Raw genomic sequence first — 19611 nt, 5'->3', positions numbered from 1 at the left:
AGGAATTACTCATTCCATATATTTGATAAAACCCATTCAGTGGGTATATTTTTCTGTCGTTTAACACAACCAATAGTTCGAGAATCGCTGACTGTGAATGCCATAACTTGTTTTGGATAAAAGCGCTAGATACTTTAAGCTACCTCCTCTAGATATTTTGATACTTTGCCGCAGCATGTGCAAGCCACACCTAGCCAAATTTAGGACGACTCAATAGATATCTTATTCCAAAATTATATGTATTTTACCCGCTTGCTCTGTGTAGTATCACAGGCCAGCGGAGGTTAAAGTATAGACAGTGGGAAAATTCCTGTCATTTATAGTTGATTGCATAGCGATTGTGGGGCAACGCCCAGTCGTCAGATCCACTGAGTCATCCTAAATTTGTTATATTGAATGGTATAGCTGACATCAGCCAGTTTATTTTGGATAGCGCATTTTTGATTTTGGACTGCGCAATTTTGATTTTTGATAGCCACCATTTTGTTTTTGATAGCCACCATTTTGTTTTTGATAGCCACCATTTTGTTTTTGATAGCAGCCATTTTGATTTTGATAACAGCCATTTTGTTGTCGTTCAATTCATCCATTTTGTCTCCAGAGACCCTGTGGTAAATTGAGTAACAGGGCCGACGGCCATATTTGATGAGTCATAACTCTGCACTGTATTTGAGTTGACTGCTAATTGGTTTAAGCCTTTTGTATTGGTGAATAAGTATAATAACATTTTGATGTTTTACTGAAATTATTATCCAGCTCATTGCTTATTATAAGAATAACCTTATAAGTTTTGTTTGATATCAAAAGTGCAATTTTATATTGTTTTGATATTGTAATATTTATTCGATATTAAATTGATATTTTTATAAATTGGTCCACATTTATTTGCATGTTTAAACCAGTACTGTAAAACCTCGGAAAACAAGCTCACACAGTTAGGCGTATGTTTGTATTTTAGCTCCTCCTATTTTCCCAGGAGCGTTACATTTACATTTTTGATTTTATATTTATTTTTAAACAAGTTATACAAACATTGACAAAACGCCCGACATAAGAATTGGAGGCCCCAGCGAGATCCGTTTACTTTCCATTACTGGTTTAAACAGTGTAAAAACGTTTTATTGAGCTGGTTTTATTGCATTGGCTATTGAATCATGAGTGCTACAGGTAGTGATTCAGAACTGCATTTGGAACAGACGTTCCGAAAAATTGTGGAATTTATATTTATACAACTGAAATATAATGAGGAAGTAGATGAATGGATAAGCAGAATGAGGAAAAGTATAAAACAGGAAGCTGATCATATATTTCAATCTAAGGGTCTGGTGGATCATTATCTTTCATGTATGACCACAATAACCTCGGATTCCGAACTGAAGAAGAGGTTGTTAGGCGCCCTACCCTCTGTTCTATATGGGTTATTAGAGGTAGATATTCTTGCACAATCTAGGAAAAAAGAGATTGTACAGTTGAGATCCCAATTGCAAGGAACAGAGGGAAACGTCCAATCATTGAACTCCCAGTTACGGGATGTGGAATCAGATCTTCAAATTATAAGGGCTGATAGAGACCAATTAATGATTGATATTTCAGACAGGGAGGTAGCGATCAAAAGTCTGGAAAGAGACGCCGAACGGAATCGTGAAGCGCATCGCAGACTTAAACAGGATTTTGAAGAACTACAACAGCAGTACTTCAAAATCCAACAGGCAGGTAGACTCGATAGATCATCCAGCCCTTGCCCGCCAGTACTCACTCCATATGACCTAAAATGGCAAGGCATGTTGGATCGTATGGAGACGGTATGTAAGACTATGAATACCATAATCGATGACAGTACAAGGGTCCCTAAAGATCAACATTTGGATTCCTCTCCAGAGAGAGATATGCAAATGAGGGCCCCTAGGTATGATGATTCCCATAAAGGTCACGACTCCCTTGCTGATATCGATTCAGATGAATTTGAGGCTGATGAAAGAAAGCGGAAATCCAGCCCTATCCCAAGAAGGGGGAAAGGTACGTATAAAGGGGTTTCAAGCAGGGGAAATAATCAGTACTCCCAGGAAAAGCAGAGCTCGGCCAGCATCATAAAATTCTTAAACACCGCTGTGCCAAAATTCACTAAAAAGGGTTCAGCACAAATCGCATCCCACTTGGAGTTATATGAATCCACTATGGATTCTTTAAATCTGTCTGAAGCAGACAGGATCAGATTTCTCCCATGGGTTTTTGATGACAGATACCGCCACTATTTCACCTCATTTAAGGAGCGAGGTATCATTAGATGGCAAGCAGTTTCACACGAAGTGAAGCTGGAGTTTGGGCCGTATCGCACTATCTCAGAAGCAAAACGAGATGTGTATCGACTTACTTGTCGACCCGATCAGAGCCCCCGAGAATTCCTTTCTGTGCTAAAAAACTCTTACAGTTTGGCATATCGGAATCCTAACTGGGAGTCTCTTGATTTTAAACAGGCATATTATGATGCATTGCCTACCCAAATAAAGTTAAGCATGGCCAATGAGTTAGACTTCGGAAACTCCCTAGAGAAAATGGTTACCTCAGCGACACTGCTGTTCAACATCAGTGGGAGTTCCAACGTAAGTGGGAGGAACAGCAGAAAGTACCCAGAGCACAGAGTAGAAGAAACCAAAGTGAAAGCGGACCTAAACCTTGAATCCCAACAGAAGAAAATACCTCCTGCAAAAGTACCTATCCAGCAGGGCCAAAGACAGCAACAAAACCCTAATCAAAACAGACCACAAAATCCTAAAGGGTCAGATAGGGATAGCTCAGGTTCTGGAAACCAGGACTACCGTCCTCGGTTCAATCGCAGGTATCAAGGATACCAGGGTTACCAAGGAAACCAGGGTAGTCAAAGGTATAGAGGTTACCAGGGATATAGAGAACCCCAGGGGTACAGACGACCCCAAAGATATAGACAATGGGATAACCGACCCAGGCAGCAGTGGGAAAGGAGACAGCACCCACCTAATTCACCTAGGGGTAGATCACCACCTAACTCACCTAGGAGTGGATCACCCGCAGGGAACAGATATGATCCCAGGAACCAGAACCCTCGCCGACCTAATAGGTTTGATCAGCTTGTTGATCAAGTGAACAAATTGAGTGACATGATGGGTAAGTTGGCTCAGGGATCTGCAGGAAGACAGCATGAGGATTTTTTTAGCTGGGGAGGCAGGGCCCAGCTCTGCCAACTAAAGGAAACCGAGACAAATCACTATACGGAAACGGATATGGCAGTACTAAATACCGTTAATGAAAATGACTTGCAATGTACCGACCTATCCCAGGTCGAGGAAGGGAAGTCTAATGTTCTCGATATTTCAACACAAATATGTGATATTGTGTCATTTGAGCCAGAGCATGAAGTACCCTCTGTTCAGATTGTCCCAGTGGTAGAATCCATGGGAACCCAAATGCCTTGCAGGCGGAATCAGGAGGAACAAGTTCCTAATACCCTGACGCTGCAGAGAGATCATTCTCTGAAGCAACAAATGGAAAAACATTCCAATTTTCTTTGCAATCTTGAACAAGTAGATGGCCGGTATTTTATCGATACCCATCTACAAGATGGATGTATCGGACCGATCCCAGGTTTACTGGATACCGGTTCCCAGGTTACTATTCTGTCTTTTAACTATTACCAGCAGATCTTGGATTCATCACAAAGGAAGCCAAGATTAAAAGCCTTTGACGGTGCGCTGATAAGCGTTGGTGGTAATAGTTTACAAGTAAAAGGCACATCCTGGCTGACATATAAGATCGGTAAAAAGATCATTAAACATCCAACTTTGATTGTTGATCTTCCATATGATAGATTGATCATTGGAATCGATTTGCTCAAACGACTAAATTCCATAATTGACTTCATAAATGAAGCAATATGGGCTCAAGTCAATACTCCAATTGATTTTGAGCGCTCCAGCAATGCACAATCGCAACGCAGCTGCCATACGATTGAGGAAAGGCCTAACTCTGTTGAAATCCATTTCCGGAACAGTCAGATACCAGAAGTCACGATCCTGAAAAACGGTAAACCCGAGGAAAATGCTAACACTGCTTTTCACATCATAAATATCCGAAAGGATAAGATTGAAAAGATAGTCCTTGAAGAGGATGTGTTAACTATTTCCTTTAAAGGGGGAAACCAGGAAGTGGCAGGCATAATGAAGCATACACAGGCATTGGTTGAAATCGAGAAAATCAATGATAATGTGCTGGTTCCCGTGCAGGTAAATAATATTGCTCGGGTAAAATATGCCAAGTTGGATCTCAAATCTGAGGCCAGCTACATAAGCCTAGGACTGCTGAAGCAGGTTACCGACCCTCAGGTAATCAAATTTATCTCTACACAGGAATGGATCCACGATCTGGATAACGATAACCAAAGTCATAATGTAATTGCAAAATGCATCTTATCTGTGTCTCTAGGAAACAAATCTACAAAACATGTCTTCAGTGTGTTAAAGGAACCACAGTACCAAATGTACTTAGGAAACGACATTATTCACCGATTTGCCATACAGGTTGATCTGGTCAATAATGTTCTGTGGTCCAAATTATCCGGAAACCCAGAGGAATTCCAGGATAGAGAACAAGCCCTGAGATGGGGACAGCGAATACCATATGCAGTGGATATCACTGTCGCTGAAAAAGTAAAAGTCCCTGAAGGTTGCAAATCATTTCTTTTACCCATTCAAGTAAAGAAGGGGCAAAAGATGAGAAATGCAGATGCATTGATTTGTTTATCCAATCGGATGCAACAATTGGGGTTGAAGGTAAAACCAATTCCCCTAATAAATATTCATCAGGAACCATTATACATGGTCATGCAAAACATGAGCCCTCATAGTATCACGTTACAGGAGGATACAATGATTGGCTTAGCCATTGACTCAGAATATTACACTTTTGGATTCCAAAATGAAGTCATTGGATTAATACCTGATGAATATTTGACAGAAGAACAAATAGTGGACCAACAATATTTCTCAACACCTGAAGGATTGTTCAGCATACACTCTATTTATCCTTTCAGTTCTGAGGAAGGTACATGTCATGTCGAGGAAACATCATTGATTTTTAACCATGAGATCAATGAAAGTGAGTATCAAACACTCCAGCAGGGTAAGGATCAAGCATGTTACACCCCAAATGACTTAACTAATAGGCTTGAAGAAGCTTATGAGGTAGGTCAACCTGAGATTTTCCCAGAGTTTGAGGAACGGGTGGAAGAACAGCTCTCTATAGCTGATGGATGTTCTAATGAATCAGAACGACAGCAGCTAAGGCAACTATTCTGGGATTTTCAGGACATGTTTGCCAAGGACTCTTATGACTGTGGGGAAACTAACCTGCATGTTACGAGAATCCTGACTGATCCAGATGCACCCCCTGTGTTTATCAAACAATATCGGCTCCCGCTAGCAGCCTACGAGTCATTATCGGAAATTGTTAAGAACCTGGAAAAGAAAGGTATTATCCGACCAGTACACAGTTCCTTCAATCATCCAGTAACAACGTCCTCAAAAGGAAACCGGTATATGTTAACCGTAACATGCCTGTTCACTAAATGGGTAGAATGTCTACCGAGTAAAACATGCAGTTCCAGTGTGTGCGCATCACTGCTCATTAACCACATATTTTCCCGATTTGGTCTTCCACAGCGCATCGAATCCGATCGCGGAAGTCACTTCACCAGTGAAGTAATGACCAAAATGTGGGAAATCCTAGGGGTAAAACGGAAGCTACACATAGCTTACCGACCAGCCTCTAGTGGTGGAGTGGAGCGTTACAATCAATCCATTGTAAATATCCTGAAAAAATTTGTTAGCGAATCAGGTAAAGACTGGGATGTCAAGCTGCCACTAGTTCTCATGGCTATTAGAGCTACTCCAAGCGCAGCAACCAAACTTTCTCCATTTGAGATGCTCACAGGTAGAAAGATGGTGTTACCCCAGCATTTGCTTTACAAAACCTCAGATCATAACTTGATGAATGCAACTACTGCACATCAATATGTGGAGAACTTACGGAAGCACCTCCAGCATGCCTTTGCATTTGCTCAAAGAAACATCGAAAGAGCCGCAGTCAGTACGAAAACGTACTATGACCTCAAAACCACACAAAAGGAGTATCAGGTTGACGATAAGGTGTATCTGTATAATTTTGCCAGAGACCAGGTAAAGGAAAAGAAATTCCTCCCTTCATGGAAAGGTCCATATCCAATCACCGATAAATTGTCTCCTGTGGTTTATAAGGTTAAAATCCCTAAGGGGGATGACTTTGTTGAAAAATGGGTACATATTAATCAACTGCGTATATGTCACCCTAGCTCACAGCTACGGAGAATTGAGCAATCTTGAAATGTGTCCTAACAAATTATTTTTCTCCTGACAGGTATACCTAATGATGTGTTAATCTCTACTAGAATCCATATGGACACAAAGATTCCAAGCCGGCGCAAAGATGCCCCACCTGACGATTGCCATCCTTTACGCAGTCCTAATCTTGGGGAAGAGTGCCGAGCCAAGTGTGGTGCCAGATCCAGCATCCGTGATGTTACCGGATACAGCGGAGTTCATCATGACCAGATAGATGTTCCTATCCTAGAGGGTCCAGATGAGCCTAAACCCGCGATGTGTCGTTGAATGACGAGCTGATGTATCCGAGGTCCATTTGATGGAGATGCAAGTTGGATACCTGTTGCACACCAGATACTCACAGGAGTGAGTTGTTCGAATCTTGAAGCAGATCGGAAAATCCTTTTGTTTGAACCAAAGGCCAAAGCAGTTCATCGCTATTACAATTGCTGTTTGCTACCTTTGCAACAAGAGGAAACCTGTTTGTTTACAGCCGGAGTATCATTTGCCAAGTTTATTTTTCTTGAAGCGTGAAACATGAACTTCAATGTGATGAAGACGATGTTTTAAAGTCCATTTTTCCCTTTCATATTTGGATTACCAATACAAAACATAAAGATTTGTTCACAACGTGTTCCCACGGGAATGAAGCAGACGAAAAACGATTATTAATCCTTGTTGTTCTTTTGAAATGATCACACACTGGAACATTCCAAAAGAAAAGGGGGATGTGTCGAGATTTCCATATGGCGGAATATCGTTTTTCCGATAAACTGAACTGTGTATGATCAGATACACATAGACCTAATAATTTCCTTTCCTTAGGTTACAGAAGACAAAGACTTCTTAATGTAGGGTGATTATAGGTTAACATATACATTGATCATTGAGAAAGGCAGAGCATATTTTAATATGGCGATGTAATATTGCCATGCAAGGCTGACTTGTATGTGTCTCTAAAGGAGGATCAGACCATCAAGAGATCTGGGCAGACCAGGACATAGAGGATTCATGCCATCTGAACACAGCCACGCCTAAGAGGAACACGCCCAGAGGCCATCTTGGTGACTATACTTGAACCCAGTTCTGATTTTTCTTTTTAGTCATATGGCTTATCACAGCACGAATATCTGAACTTTTGATTTATTGACGATTGTCTTTCTTAAGTTTATAGTCATTTATAGCCAAAGGGAGTGCGTTCTTCCAGTGCACAGGAATTACTCATTCCATATATTTGATAAAACCCATTCAGTGGGTATATTTTTCTGTCGTTTAACACAACCAATAGTTCGAGAATCGCTGACTGTGAATGCTATAACTTGTTTTGGATAAAAGCGCTAGATACTTTAAGCTACCTCCTCTAGATATTTTGATACTTTGCCGCAGCATGTGCAAGCCACACCTAGCCAAATTTAGGACGACTCAATAGATATCTTATTCCAAAATTATATGTATTTTACCCGCTTGCTCTGTGTAGTATCACAGGCCAGCGGAGGTTAAAGTATAGACAGTGGGAAAATTCCTGTCATTTATAGTTGATTGCATAGCGATTGTGGGGCAACGCCCAGTCGTCAGATCCACTGAGTCATCCTAAATTTGTTATATTGAATGGTATAGCTGACATCAGCCAGTTTATTTTGGATAGCGCATTTTTGATTTTGGACTGCGCAATTTTGATTTTTGATAGCCACCATTTTGTTTTTGATAGCCACCATTTTGTTTTTGATAGCCACCATTTTGTTTTTGATAGCAGCCATTTTGATTTTGATAACAGCCATTTTGTTGTCGTTCAATTCATCCATTTTGTCTCCAGAGACCCTGTGGTAAATTGAGTAACAGGGCCGACGGCCATATTTGATGAGTCATAACTCTGCACTGTATTTGAGTTGACTGCTAATTGGTTTAAGCCTTTTGTATTGGTGAATAAGTATAATAACATTTTGATGTTTTACTGAAATTATTATCCAGCTCATTGCTTATTATAAGAATAACCTTATAAGTTTTGTTTGATATCAAAAGTGCAATTTTATATTGTTTTGATATTGTAATATTTATTCGATATTAAATTGATATTTTTATAAATTGGTCCACATTTATTTGCATGTTTAAACCAGTACTGTAAAACCTCGGAAAACAAGCTCACACAGTTAGGCGTATGTTTGTATTTTAGCTCCTCCTATTTTCCCAGGAGCGTTACATTTACATTTTTGATTTTATATTTATTTTTAAACAAGTTATACAAACATTGACAAAACGCCCGACAGGGCTCTGCCTGCCAGTCCGCTGGCAGCTCTCCAGGGGAGGGTTGCTGTCGCTCCTTTTCTTGCACTGAGCAAAGTGCAAACATGTAAAAAGTGGCCCGGTCATGGATTTTTTGGGGACACAGCAACTGGGTAGCGCAAGTAGAGTTCATCCAAAGTAAAATTTAAAAAAAAAAAAGTTTCGTTTTTTTTTTTTGTCGTTTTTTTTCCCTACCTTCTTTTCTTGTCTGTTCTCGGGTTCTTATAGCCAGGCGAAATACAGACTCACTTAATAAATGACACAGATGCAGAAACGGAAGCAGACCAGACACGACACAACTTGCGTTTTTCCTATACTTAACATTGAGGCAGAAACGCATCCGCAATCCAAAATCTGCAGCAGCCCGGGAGTATGCGTTTCTGCAAAACGCCTCCCGCTCTGGTGTGCACCAGCCCATTGAAATACATTACCCTAGCGGATCCGCACCCGCAAGCGGATCGTAAACCGCAGCAGAACCGCTCTGGGGTGCTCTGGTCCTGGAGGTACTGCAATGGGAACTAAGGCAAACTACCCTCAGTCTTAATGCAGCAGCGTCAAAAAGCGCACAGGACAGCCCTGCACGGCACAGCCGGCTAACCCCGGCCGGCTGCCAGGGGGGGCCCCCTTCCCACTGCCTCTGCAGGCCTGCCGGGCCACCGGGATGGGCGCACCTGTGCTAAACGCAGACGCCCGGGCCAGGCTCAGCTGACGCCTGATTACATCTGCATGGCACCGCCCACCGCCGGAACAGCCGTCGAGCCTCCGCGCCGAAAAGAAAAGTAATGCAGGCTTCCGGCTCCCTGCATTCCGGCAACACGCTAGGAGAGAGTGTGGAGGGCAGAGGAAGTCAAGTCTCTAGCCTGGCAGGCTTGCTCTGGCTGTTTGAAAACACAGTGCGTTTATCTGCGTTCATCCTCTTTCCCCGTAAAACAGAGCGTCTGGACGTGCGGTTTGTGCCACAAGAGGAAGACACAGGCTAGGAAGCGAAAAGCCTAAACAGGAGATGCCATCCTACTAGCCTGCTTCACATACACTCACTGCCTGCCACTGATGCAGGCACCTGAGCAGCAGGTGCTCACAGGAAGTCACCCGATGATGTCACAAGGGCTTGGGCACAGGCTATATAAGGGGCTGCAGCCAGGGCTCTGCCTGCCAGTCCGCTGGCAGCTCTCCAGGGGAGGGTTGCTGTCGCTCCTTTTCTTGCACTGAGCAAAGTGCAAACATGTAAAAAGTGGCCCGGTCATGGATTTTTTGGGGACACAGCAACTGGGTAGCGCAAGTAGAGTTCATCCAAAGTAAAATTTAAAAAAAAAAAAAAAAAAAAAAAAGTTTCGTTTTTTTTTTTTTGTCGTTTTTTTTCCCTACCTTCTTTTCTTGTCTGTTCTCGGGTTCTTATAGCCAGGCGAAATACAGACTCACTTAATAAATGACACAGATGCAGAAACGGAAGCAGACCAGACACGACACAACTTGCGTTTTTCCTATACTTAACATTGAGGCAGAAACGCATCCGCAATCCAAAATCTGCAGCAGCCCGGGAGTATGCGTTTCTGCAAAACGCCTCCCGCTCTGGTGTGCACCAGCCCATTGAAATACATTACCCTAGCGGATCCGCACCCGCAAGCGGATCGTAAACCGCAGCAGAACCGCTCTGGGGTGCTCTGGTCCTGGAGGTACTGCAATGGGAACTAAGGCAAACTACCCTCAGTCTTAATGCAGCAGCGGCAAAAAGCGCACAGGACAGCCCTGCACGGCACAGCCGGCTAACCCCGGCCGGCTGCCAGGGGGGGCCCCCTTCCCACTGCCTCTGCAGGCCTGCCGGGCCACCGGGATGGGCGCACCTGTGCTAAACGCAGACGCCCGGGCCAGGCTCAGCTGACGCCTGATTACATCTGCATGGCACCGCCCACCGCCGGAACAGCCGTCGAGCCTCCGCGCCGAAAAGAAAAGTAATGCAGGCTTCCGGCTCCCTGCATTCCGGCAACACGCTAGGAGAGAGTGTGGAGGGCAGAGGAAGTCAAGTCTCTAGCCTGGCAGGCTTGCTCTGGCTGTTTGAAAACACAGTGCGTTTATCTGCGTTCATCCTCTTTCCCCGTAAAACAGAGCGTCTGGACGTGCGGTTTGTGCCACAAGAGGAAGACACAGGCTAGGAAGCGAAAAGCCTAAACAGGAGATGCCATCCTACTAGCCTGCTTCACATACACTCACTGCCTGCCACTGATGCAGGCACCTGAGCAGCAGGTGCTCACAGGAAGTCACCCGATGATGTCACAAGGGCTTGGGCACAGGCTATATAAGGGGCTGCAGCCAGGGCTCTGCCTGCCAGTCCGCTGGCAGCTCTCCAGGGGAGGGTTGCTGTCGCTCCTTTTCTTGCACTGAGCAAAGTGCAAACATGTAAAAAGTGGCCCGGTCATGGATTTTTTGGGGACACAGCAACTGGGTAGCGCAAGTAGAGTTCATCCAAAGTAAAATTTAAAAAAAAAAAAAAAAAAAAAAAAAGTTTCGTTTTTTTTTTTTTGTCGTTTTTTTTCCCTACCTTCTTTTCTTGTCTGTTCTCGGGTTCTTATAGCCAGGCGAAATACAGACTCACTTAATAAATGACACAGATGCAGAAACGGAAGCAGACCAGACACGACACAACTTGCGTTTTTCCTATACTTAACATTGAGGCAGAAACGCATCCGCAATCCAAAATCTGCAGCAGCCCGGGAGTATGCGTTTCTGCAAAACGCCTCCCGCTCTGGTGTGCACCAGCCCATTGAAATACATTACCCTAGCGGATCCGCACCCGCAAGCGGATCGTAAACCGCAGCAGAACCGCTCTGGGGTGCTCTGGTCCTGGAGGTACTGCAATGGGAACTAAGGCAAACTACCCTCAGTCTTAATGCAGCAGCGTCAAAAAGCGCACAGGACAGCCCTGCACGGCACAGCCGGCTAACCCCGGCCGGCTGCCAGGGGGGGCCCCCTTCCCACTGCCTCTGCAGGCCTGCCGGGCCACCGGGATGGGCGCACCTGTGCTAAACGCAGACGCCCGGGCCAGGCTCAGCTGACGCCTGATTACATCTGCATGGCACCGCCCACCGCCGGAACAGCCGTCGAGCCTCCGCGCCGAAAAGAAAAGTAATGCAGGCTTCCGGCTCCCTGCATTCCGGCAACACGCTAGGAGAGAGTGTGGAGGGCAGAGGAAGTCAAGTCTCTAGCCTGGCAGGCTTGCTCTGGCTGTTTGAAAACACAGTGCGTTTATCTGCGTTCATCCTCTTTCCCCGTAAAACAGAGCGTCTGGACGTGCGGTTTGTGCCACAAGAGGAAGACACAGGCTAGGAAGCGAAAAGCCTAAACAGGAGATGCCATCCTACTAGCCTGCTTCACATACACTCACTGCCTGCCACTGATGCAGGCACCTGAGCAGCAGGTGCTCACAGGAAGTCACCCGATGATGTCACAAGGGCTTGGGCACAGGCTATATAAGGGGCTGCAGCCAGGGCTCTGCCTGCCAGTCCGCTGGCAGCTCTCCAGGGGAGGGTTGCTGTCGCTCCTTTTCTTGCACTGAGCAAAGTGCAAACATGTAAAAAGTGGCCCGGTCATGGATTTTTTGGGGACACAGCAACTGGGTAGCGCAAGTAGAGTTCATCCAAAGTAAAATTTAAAAAAAAAAAAAAAAAAAAAAAGTTTCGTTTTTTTTTTTTTGTCGTTTTTTTTCCCTACCTTCTTTTCTTGTCTGTTCTCGGGTTCTTATAGCCAGGCGAAATACAGACTCACTTAATAAATGACACAGATGCAGAAACGGAAGCAGACCAGACACGACACAACTTGCGTTTTTCCTATACTTAACATTGAGGCAGAAACGCATCCGCAATCCAAAATCTGCAGCAGCCCGGGAGTATGCGTTTCTGCAAAACGCCTCCCGCTCTGGTGTGCACCAGCCCATTGAAATACATTACCCTAGCGGATCCGCACCCGCAAGCGGATCGTAAACCGCAGCAGAACCGCTCTGGGGTGCTCTGGTCCTGGAGGTACTGCAATGGGAACTAAGGCAAACTACCCTCAGTCTTAATGCAGCAGCGGCAAAAAGCGCACAGGACAGCCCTGCACGGCACAGCCGGCTAACCCCGGCCGGCTGCCAGGGGGGGCCCCCTTCCCACTGCCTCTGCAGGCCTGCCGGGCCACCGGGATGGGCGCACCTGTGCTAAACGCAGACGCCCGGGCCAGGCTCAGCTGACGCCTGATTACATCTGCATGGCACCGCCCACCGCCGGAACAGCCGTCGAGCCTCCGCGCCGAAAAGAAAAGTAATGCAGGCTTCCGGCTCCCTGCATTCCGGCAACACGCTAGGAGAGAGTGTGGAGGGCAGAGGAAGTCAAGTCTCTAGCCTGGCAGGCTTGCTCTGGCTGTTTGAAAACACAGTGCGTTTATCTGCGTTCATCCTCTTTCCCCGTAAAACAGAGCGTCTGGACGTGCGGTTTGTGCCACAAGAGGAAGACACAGGCTAGGAAGCGAAAAGCCTAAACAGGAGATGCCATCCTACTAGCCTGCTTCACATACACTCACTGCCTGCCACTGATGCAGGCACCTGAGCAGCAGGTGCTCACAGGAAGTCACCCGATGATGTCACAAGGGCTTGGGCACAGGCTATATAAGGGGCTGCAGCCAGGGCTCTGCCTGCCAGTCCGCTGGCAGCTCTCCAGGGGAGGGTTGCTGTCGCTCCTTTTCTTGCACTGAGCAAAGTGCAAACATGTAAAAAGTGGCCCGGTCATGGATTTTTTGGGGACACAGCAACTGGGTAGCGCAAGTAGAGTTCATCCAAAGTAAAATTTAAAAAAAAAAAAAAAAAAAAAAAAAGTTTCGTTTTTTTTTTTTTGTCGTTTTTTTTCCCTACCTTCTTTTCTTGTCTGTTCTCGGGTTCTTATAGCCAGGCGAAATACAGACTCACTTAATAAATGACACAGATGCAGAAACGGAAGCAGACCAGACACGACACAACTTGCGTTTTTCCTATACTTAACATTGAGGCAGAAACGCATCCGCAATCCAAAATCTGCAGCAGCCCGGGAGTATGCGTTTCTGCAAAACGCCTCCCGCTCTGGTGTGCACCAGCCCATTGAAATACATTACCCTAGCGGATCCGCACCCGCAAGCGGATCGTAAACCGCAGCAGAACCGCTCTGGGGTGCTCTGGTCCTGGAGGTACTGCAATGGGAACTAAGGCAAACTACCCTCAGTCTTAATGCAGCAGCGGCAAAAAGCGCACAGGACAGCCCTGCACGGCACAGCCGGCTAACCCCGGCCGGCTGCCAGGGGGGGCCCCCTTCCCACTGCCTCTGCAGGCCTGCCGGGCCACCGGGATGGGCGCACCTGTGCTAAACGCAGACGCCCGGGCCAGGCTCAGCTGACGCCTGATTACATCTGCATGGCACCGCCCACCGCCGGAACAGCCGTCGAGCCTCCGCGCCGAAAAGAAAAGTAATGCAGGCTTCCGGCTCCCTGCATTCCGGCAACACGCTAGGAGAGAGTGTGGAGGGCAGAGGAAGTCAAGTCTCTAGCCTGGCAGGCTTGCTCTGGCTGTTTGAAAACACAGTGCGTTTATCTGCGTTCATCCTCTTTCCCCGTAAAACAGAGCGTCTGGACGTGCGGTTTGTGCCACAAGAGGAAGACACAGGCTAGGAAGCGAAAAGCCTAAACAGGAGATGCCATCCTACTAGCCTGCTTCACATACACTCACTGCCTGCCACTGATGCAGGCACCTGAGCAGCAGGTGCTCACAGGAAGTCACCCGATGATGTCACAAGGGCTTGGGCACAGGCTATATAAGGGGCTGCAGCCAGGGCTCTGCCTGCCAGTCCGCTGGCAGCTCTCCAGGGGAGGGTTGCTGTCGCTCCTTTTCTTGCACTGAGCAAAGTGCAAACATGTAAAAAGTGGCCCGGTCATGGATTTTTTTGGGACACAGCAACTGGGTAGCGCAAGTAGAGTTCATCCAAAGTAAAATTTAAAAAAAAAAAAAAAAAAAAAGTTTCGTTTTTTTTTTTGTCGTTTTTTTTCCCTACCTTCTTTTCTTGTCTGTTCTCGGGTTCTTATAGCCAGGCGAAATACAGACTCACTTAGGCCTAGTGCACACCGTAGCGTTTCCGCTGCAGTTTGCGATCTGCTTGCGGGTGCGGATCCGCTAGGGTAATGTATTTCAATGGGCTGGTGCACACCAGAGCGGGAGGCGTTTTGCAGAAACGCATACTCCCGGGCTGCTGCAGATTTTGGATTGCGGATGCGTTTCTGCCTCAATGTTAAGTATAGGAAAACCACAAACCGCTCTGAAAAACGGCACTTCAGAGCGGTTTGCCAGGCGGTTTTTGTTACAGTAGCTGTTCAGTAACAACTTTACTGTAACAATACATGAAATCTACTACACCAAAAACGCTACACAAAATCGCAAAACGCTAGCTGAAACGCTGCAGAAAAATAAGAAAAAGCGTTTCAAAATCTGCTAGCATTTTGCGGATCTGCTAGCAGTTTTTGGTGTGCACCAGGCCTAAATAAATGACACAGATGCAGAAACGGAAGCAGACCAGACACGACACAACTTGCGTTTTTCCTATACTTAACACTGAGGCAGAAACGCATCCGCAATCCAAAATCTGCAGCAGCCCGGGAGTATGCGTTTCTGCAAAACGCCTCCCGCTCTGGTGTGCACCAGCCCATTGAAATACATTACCCTAGCGGATCGTAAACCGCAGCAGAACCGCTCTGGGGTGCTCTGGTCCTGGAGGTACTGCAATGGGAACTAAGGCAAACTACCCTCAGTCTTAATGCAGCAGCGGCAAAAAGCGCACAGGACAGCCCTGCACGGCACAGCCGGCTAACCCCGGCCGGCTGCCAGGGGGGGCCCCCTTCCCACTGCCTCTGCAGGCCTACCGGGCCACCGGGATGGGCGCACCTGTGCTAAACGCAGACGCCCGGGCCAGGCTCAGCTGCCGCCTGATTACATCTGCATGGCACCGCCCACCGCCGGAACAGCCGCCGAGCCTCCGCGCCGAAAAGAAAAGTAATGCAGGCTTCCGGCTCCCTGCATTCCGGCAACACGCTAGGAGAGAGTGTGGAGGGCAGAGGAAGTCAAGTCTCTAGCCTGGCAGGCTTGCTCTGGCTGTTTGAAAACACAGTGCGTTTATCTGCGTTCATCCTCTTTCCCCGTAAAACAGAGCGTCTGGACGTGCGGTTTGTGCCACAAGAGGAAGACACAGGCCAGGAAGCGAAAAGCCTAAACAGGAGATGCCATCCTAGCCTGCTACACATACACTCACTGCCTGCCACTGATGCAGGCACCTGAGCAGCAGGTGCTCACAGGAAGTCACCCGATGATGTCACAAGGGCTTGGGCCCAGGCTATATAAGGGGCTGCAGCCAGGGCTCTGCCTGCCAGTCCGCTGGCAGCTCTCCAGGGGAGGGTTGCTGTCGCTCCTTTTCTTGCACTGAGCAAAGTGCAAACATGTAAAAAGTGGCCCGGTCATGGATTTTTTGGGACACAGCAACTGGGTAGCGCAAGTAGAGTTCATCCAAAGTAAAATTTAAAAAAAAAAAAAAAAAAAAAAAGTTTCGTTTTTTTTTTTTTTTTGTCGTTTTTTTTCCCTACCTTCTTTTCTTGTCTGTTCTCGGGTTCTTATAGCCAGGCGAAATACAGACTCACTTAGGCCTAGTGCACACCGGAGCGTTTCCGCTGCAGTTTGCGATCTGCTTGCGGGTGCGGATCCGCTAGGGTAATGTATTTCAATGGGCTGGTGCACACCAGAGCGGGAGGCGTTTTTCAGAAACGCATACTCCCGGGCTGCTGCAGATTTTGGATTGCGGATGCGTTTCTGCCTCAATGTTAAGTATAGGAAAACCACAAACCGCTCTGAAAAACGGCACTTCAGAGCGGTTTGCCAGGCGGTTTTTGTTACAGTAGCTGTTCAGTAACAACTTTACTGTAACAATACATGAAATCTACTACACCAAAAACGCTACACAAAATCGCAAAACGCTAGCTGAAACGCTGCAGAAAAATAAGAAAAAGCGTTTCAAAATCTGCTAGCATTTTGCGGATCTGCTAGCAGTTTTTGGTGTGCACCAGGCCTAAATAAATGACACAGATGCAGAAACGGAAGCAGACCAGACACGACACAACTTGCGTTTTTCCTATACTTAACATTGAGGCAGAAACGCATCCGCAATCCAAAATCTGCAGCAGCCCGGGAGTATGCGTTTCTGCAAAACGCCTCCCGCTCTGGTGTGCACCAGCCCATTGAAATACATTACCCTAGCGGATCCGCACCCGCAAGCGGATCGTAAACCGCAGCAGAACTGCTCTGGGGTGCTCTGGTCCTGGAGGTACTGCAATGGGAACTAAGCAGTGCAGTGGTGCTCAGCAGAGCTCGAATATTCGAGTAGCTCGAATATTCGAGCTCTTTTTCAGCTATTCGAGCTCGGTATTCGAGCTCCGAATAGCTGTAGCTATTCGAATGGGCTATCCGAGTACACTCGAATAGCCCATTCACTATTCGAACTATTCGAGCAACCCGGCGCTATTCGAGCTCGGTACCGAGCTCGAATAGCGTCATAGCCCAGATTGATGTCCTTAGAGCCAATCAGAGGGCTCCCAGGCCCTCTGACGGCAGCCAATCACAGAGGGGGACCCTGGCCACTACCCTATAAATAGCGGCCGCCATGTTCCGTTTCTCCGTGCTTGCCTGAGACTTGTACAGAGAGAGAGTTGCTCCTTTGTGCTTTGGCTTAGCAAGAGCTCTATTGTGGTCATTTACCTAGCGTTTTTGCTCACATACACCTCCTATACACACCTATATTGTTGTTAGTTATTTAGACATTGTATTTTAGTTAGTAGCTTGTGTGTTACATTAGAGACAGGCAGCTGCTGCAAGCTTACAGGTTTAGGCCTCAGGGGGGCCTTGCCTCTGTGGGCAGCTGTCCTCTGTTTATTTCTCTCATCTATACCAGTATTTCTGCTGTCCTTTACTAATAGTATTGTAGTTATACTGTACTAGGAGTAGGACACTCACTGACTGTCACTGTTTATAGGCTACTAGCTAGCTCCTGCGTGTGTGCACTCACTCACTGTCTGTGTGTACACACACTCTATTTCCTTCTGATTACTGATAGATTATTGTTAGTTAGTTGTACTTACTTACTACTTACTCTTACTGTACCCGTAGGGACACTCACTGTCACTGTTCATATAGGCTACTAGCTCCTGCGTGTGCGCACTGCACTCACTGTCTGAGTGTACACACACAACACACACTCTATTTCCTTCTGATCGCTGATTGATTATCGTAATTAGTTAGTTGTACTTACTGTTACTACTTACTCTTACTGTACTAGGAGTCTAGGACACTCAGTCACTGTCCATAGGCTACTAGCTCCTGCGTGCGTGCACTCACTGTCTGAGTGTACACACACCCACACTCCATTTCCTTCTGATCGCTGATTGATTATCGTAATTAGTTAGTTGTACTTACTGTTACTACTTACTCTTACTGTACTAGGAGTCTAGGACACTCAGTCACTGTCCATAGGCTACTAGCTCCTGCGTGCGTGCACTCACTGTCTGAGTGTACACACACCACCCACACTCCATTTCCTTCTGATCGCTGATTGATTATTGTAATTAGTTAGTTCTACTTACTGTTACTACTTACTCTTACTGTACTAGGAGTCTAGGACACTCAGTCACTGTGTTCATAGGCTACTAGCTCCTGCGTGCGTGCACTCACTGTCTGAGTGTACACACACCACCCACACTCCATTTCCTTCTGATCGCTGATTGATTATTGTAATTAGTTAGTTCTACTTACTGTTACTACTTACTCTTACTGTACTAGGAGTCTAGGACACTCAGTCACTGTGTTCATAGGCTACTAGCTCCTGCGTGCGTGCACTCACTGTCTGAGTGTACACACACCCACACTCCATTTCCTTCTGATCGCTGATTGATTATTGTAATTAGTTAGTTCTACTTACTGTTACTACTTACTCTTACTGTACTAGGAGTCTAGGACACTCAGTCACTGTGTTCATAGGCTACTAGCTCCTGCGTGCGTGCACTCACTGTCTGAGTGTACACACACCACCCACACTCCATTTCCTTCTGATCGCTGATTGATTATTGTAATTAGTTAGTTCTACTTACTGTTACTACTTACTCTTACTGTACTAGGAGTCTAGGACACTCAGTCACTGTGTTCATAGGCTACTAGCTCCTGCGTGCGTGCACTCACTGTCTGAGTGTACACACACTAAATTTACTTGTGATTACTACTGATTATTGTAACTGCTAGTTGTACTTCCTGACTGTTACTACTTACTGTACTAGGGGACACTCACTCAGTCACCTCACCAACCAACCCACTCCATTAAAGTACCCCACTTTTCACCCGCCCTTTTAAAAAACTTTTGTCTATACGCCCAAAACATTGAAGATGTCTGGAAGTGGCAGCCAGCGCGGTTTGGGCAAGGGGAAGGGCAGCAAGGGAATCAGGAGGAGAGGGAGCAGCATTGTGGCAAGCCGCGGCCGCGGGCGCGCCACCATGCACAGTTCCGCAGCAGCAGCAGCAGCGTCAGTGGCTAACATTCCTCCCATAGCCACTGGCCGTGGACGCCTTGGGCGCCGCCCAGCAGGAGCATCTGCAACTCACGCTGCAGAGACACAGCAGCAGCAGCGTGTAGCACCTGCTCCCATTTTCCTCCAGCCGGGTCGGAAACGTCCCATTGAGGAAAAGGATGCAGACACTGTGGTGCAACTCATGACGGAGGATGAGCAGCCCGCCATCAGCTCTGCATCCGAGGCCTCCACCCTCACCACCACCACCACCACCACCCCTGTTCGCAGCAGCCGCCCAGCAGGGTCTGGGGAGGAGGCCAGTTCACCGTCACTCGCCGACCTGTCATTCAGCAGTCTTTTGACCCCA

Source organism: Hyperolius riggenbachi, chromosome 10 (assembly GCF_040937935.1).
Source record: "Hyperolius riggenbachi isolate aHypRig1 chromosome 10, aHypRig1.pri, whole genome shotgun sequence".
Taxonomy (NCBI): domain Eukaryota; kingdom Metazoa; phylum Chordata; class Amphibia; order Anura; family Hyperoliidae; genus Hyperolius; species Hyperolius riggenbachi.
This window is presented reverse-complemented; position numbering follows the sequence as displayed.